Source organism: Pinus tabuliformis, chromosome 5_2 (assembly GCF_031772625.1).
Source record: "Pinus tabuliformis cultivar Carrire ecotype Pingquan chromosome 5_2, CPIR1, whole genome shotgun sequence".
NCBI lineage: Eukaryota > Viridiplantae > Streptophyta > Pinopsida > Pinales > Pinaceae > Pinus > Pinus tabuliformis.
The window spans coordinates 692242868-692247336 of NC_142306.1; positions in this window are offsets into that span (position 1 = coordinate 692242868).

Below are 4469 nucleotides of genomic sequence, written 5' to 3' on the forward strand. Positions count from 1 at the left end.
TGTTGGGCACTTGGGTTGGGCCCAACCCCAATAGCTACAGCCCCCTTAGAAAGATCAGTGCTGGTTCAAGGTTGGATTCATCTTCATTGATAAAAAAATAATAGTTTCATCACAAAACTGTCTACAAAAAGAGCTCAAAAATGAGCTAAGTACAAGGCTGCACTAAAGTGCGAAAATAGACTATCAAATGGCTAACATACTGAGGCCTGAGGCCTTCTTATTTATACAAGTGAGGACTCCCAACAGTCCTCCTAAACTTTAGGAACTCGGCTGCCTAAAACTGCAGATAACAGCGACTTCACTAGACCTGCTCGACTACCCCTTGTAATCATCGATGTGGTGGCCTTTGAACTCCGAGCTGCTGGTGGAGAACTCGAGGAAGGGGTCATCAATGCAGGAGACACCACTTGTATAAGTCCTCAACCTTGTTTCTTCGAATTTGGCTGCCAATTTGCTCATAAATGCCCGGTCTTGGTCCAAAAATGTCCAAAAATCTGCAATAAACACTCATTAGACTTTGTGGTAAAGTGACTATCCCCATTCACTCAATTAACATAAATATATTCAAGAACATGCACAAAAATATGGAGAATGGTGGATTAAATGGAAACAATAGGCAAAATGAACCCATATAGTTACCCATTTCTAGGGCTCATAATCACCCCCCTGCTGAATGGGTTGCTCATCCTCTGAGCAACTAATCCAGTTCTTCATCCTTGATAGCTTTAACAGCTTCCCTAACATCCCAAGATTCTGAGGTGATGTCCTCTTCCCTGTCATGAAAACCTACCTTTCTGTCCACTTTCTACCATTTCCTGTGTTCTTCTTCTTCCTTAACCCCTTCCAATAGTCCTAAGAGTAGTGGAGGACTGAACTTAAGGCTAATCTAGTTGGCTTTCAAGTTTTGCATTGATTGTTTGTACAGGGGCACTCTCACCAAAGCCTCCCTCATTCTGGTTGGGGAGTGATAATCCCTAATCTTTAAGCTATATGACAATGTATTCTATCTCCTCATGCAAGCATGAAGGCAATCATCGCCAACTAATCTTTCCATATCTTCAAAATGGGTGATAGCTTGCACTTGACTTTTGACATAATCAGGGAGAACTTGAGGGTTGCTTGCAAGGTGTTGATGAGAATATATGAGAGCTGAGGGGTCTTCCGGTTCTACCCTTATTAGCAGGGGCTCATTTAGTTCTTTTTCCATGATCTATTGAACTTCCACTGCTCTTTTCTCCTCATGGCTCATCCAAGAAGCCATAGCCATGAGATGTAGGTCTCCCAATGCAACATTCGTATCCAAAAAGTTCATATCAGGGAGTGCCATATTGTATAAGTAAAACTCTGCTAATTTGGCTTTATCCTCAGCTGAACGAGTATCACACAGGTGCATAAACTGACCATAATTTTGGAATGGGATTGTGCCCCTTTGGGCCAACGTTTTAATTTGGAATTGGAGCCATTGGTCTTTAAGATACAATGCATAAGATCTAGTTGGTTGTCTACATTGCAAGGCTTCCATCGCCCAACTGGCCAAGCAGGCCATCTGGGCTTCTCTTTCTTGTAACTGTTGTTTCAGCATCAGCAGTTCAGCTACTGCCTGAGACTCCCTTTCTTGCTGCTGCTTTATCATCATTTCAACACCAGGATGTGGCTCTTCCTCTTGCTGTTGTTTTTCTACTGCTTCCTTATCTGCTAGAGGACCTTCCTATAGTTTCTGTTCTTCAAACATTTGTGATATGTATGTCCTCTGAGTTTCCTGTTGCTGTAACTGTTTTTTCAACAACGCATTTTCCTCCTGTAGCTGGGCTCTTTTAATGCTCTCGTTGTGTCTCACCATTGCTAACTCCCTTCTTAATTCTTTCAACTTTTATTCCATGTGTCCTATATTTGCAACTCCCTTGGATTTAGCAATTTTCATCCAGGTGTGGGTTTTAACTCTTTCTTGTTCTAATTCAAAGAAAAGGGGTACAATGAGTTTCTATGGGATGATCTTCCCACCTTCTAGCAAATTGTAATATGAGCCTAAATTAGGTTGAGGGCTTGGTTCAGGTATCTCTTTGGCCTTGCTTTCCTCTTGTGATTGTTCTGTTGCCTCCTCTTCTAATTTTTCAGTCTCCTTTAGCTTGGACAATGACTCCTGTAGAGAGCTTTTAGCTTCCTGTAAGATTGTTTTGGAGTCCATTAGTCTAATTCTTTCCTTCTAGGTGGATGTTTTGGGACTCCCTCTCTCATAGGTAATAGGGTTTTTGGAGGGGGATTCCTCCTTTTTCTCAATAGGTGCATCCTCAATTATTATAGGTTCTTTTGGTGGTGGCTGGGGCTTGCCCACCTTTATCCTGGTGCTCCTTCTGGCTTTGAAATACATGGATGTTTCTCTTTTTCTTTTTCCTTTTTGTTTTTCTAGAGTGCTCAATGCAGCCAGCATAGCTGCTACTTCTTTTGCCAATGTTTCAGGGGATGCTTCTTTCTGTTGTTCTTCCCCTTTATCTTTTGTAGGCTTTTCTATGTCTGTTGTTTCTGCTTTTTCTAGTAATGTCTTCTATGTTCCTTGCTAGGTCCCTGCCTTGCTTGTGGCAGTCTTCTTTTGGGCTTTCTTGGGCTTTTTCTTCTCAATTTCTGTTCTTTTCCTCTTCTCTATCTTTGAGACTGTTTTCTTTTCTGCTTAAGGTATTACAATGGGTTTTCCAAGTTTCTCCTCTTCTTTTTGTTCCTCCTATGTTTGAATATTTTGTGTCTCCTCATGCATTTCTTCCTCAATTTCCTCTTTCTCTTCCTGCTCCTCACTACCAGATGGGCTGATATCCTCAGACAAAGTTTTGATGTCATCATCTCTGGACATATTCCTGAAAATTTCCCAAGCTATGGGAATAGTATTCATGTGTAAGGCATCTTCTACCAATAGTTTGATGAGCCCATGGTGGGCCAGCTGGTCTGGGACCCCTGCACTTAGCTTGGTGCGACATTCTATTAAACACTGGAGGAGGAAATATGGGAGATTGACTTTCCTGACTGCAGATAGTTCCATCCCATACCTCAATTCATGCAATAGCCTAAAGTGATAACCATAAATTATGTTGAACCTTCCTTCACAAGTGTTGTATTTCATTATTTGAAAGCTTACTTCACTCCATGGAGGAGGTAAGCTTGTCCTTCTCACCCTATTTTTATCCTCTACAGGATGCTCCCTAGGTTGAAAAGATGTTTTCTTGGCAACCTGTCCCAATGCTTTTTCCTCCTTGCTCCAAGGGAGCCCAAGGGGAAGACCTGTGATTCGACTGATAAAATCAGGTGTGAGCTCCAGGGTCAGACACCTGAAACTGGCTATAGCATGTGTTTTTGAGTGGGGTCTTAGGGACATAAAAAATTCTTCAGTTACCTCATCATCATATCCATGTATTCTTTCAAAGAATATCATACAATTTTCCCTTGTGAAGAGGGCCACCACCTCAGGGTGCTCATGCAATTGGTTGGAGTTCAAAGGCTCCTTCCTCATAAAACCTCCTAGCATGGTGTTTAGTGTTTTTTTTTTTTTTTAAATGCTCAGGTGAGAAAGCAGTGAAAACTAAAAACAAAGGGATAGTTGAATTTGTCTTTTTCTGAAAACAGATGAGGAATTTCCTGTGTGCTTTCTCCTTACAACATCAAATTGCAATATTTCCCTTGTTTTAAATTGCTCTTATCCTGAATTTGATTTTCTACTCTTGGGAAGATTTTTTTTTTTTAACAGAACAGAGGATAAATAACACGGGGTTTTTTCAGAGGGTAGACAGATATGCAAATTCTGTTTTTTTCACACAGGCTGGTTTCTACGGTTGCATGCATTTTCTTTACAGTAGAATGTGAGAAAGATGAAGACAGACTTCGAATGTAGAGGAGAAAACAGAGAACTTTGTAGAACTCAGGGAAAATATGCAAGCAGAATTTTAAGCTTCACTCTCCTTTCTTCCAATCCAATGTTGTGTTTTTAATCCACCACCTTATACAAATAAGTCATATGCAAAGAGGTTTCCCAAGCCTACCTCGTTTCAAGCTTGAATTTTGACAAAAATCCCAGGTTTTCCTTCTACAGGGTTGTCCTCTATCTTTCTTGTAGAAATCTTCCTGTAGGAATCTTCCAGCTCCTATAGAATGCAGCAGTGCTCCTGTAGAGCCCGATAGGTGGGAGGATTTTGAAAAAATGGTAGAAAACTGGCGGAGGACGACTGGTTTGCTGTTCTGGAAGTGGTAGGTGAGTACTACAGTTGAGAACGTTGTGAATGAAGAATGAAACAAAGGGTGGCGAAGTCTTCGACCGGACTGCCTTTTAACTGTTGGTGTAATCCGTGGTGAGGAGGTGAGGTGGTCGGATGGGTACATCATATTCATCTAGATCATTGGTCCTACATCACGGTCATAATGGTTCTGCATGCCGCCTAACTGCCATCACCTCCCTTACTCCCATTATACGCTGCCACCACTACTAGTCC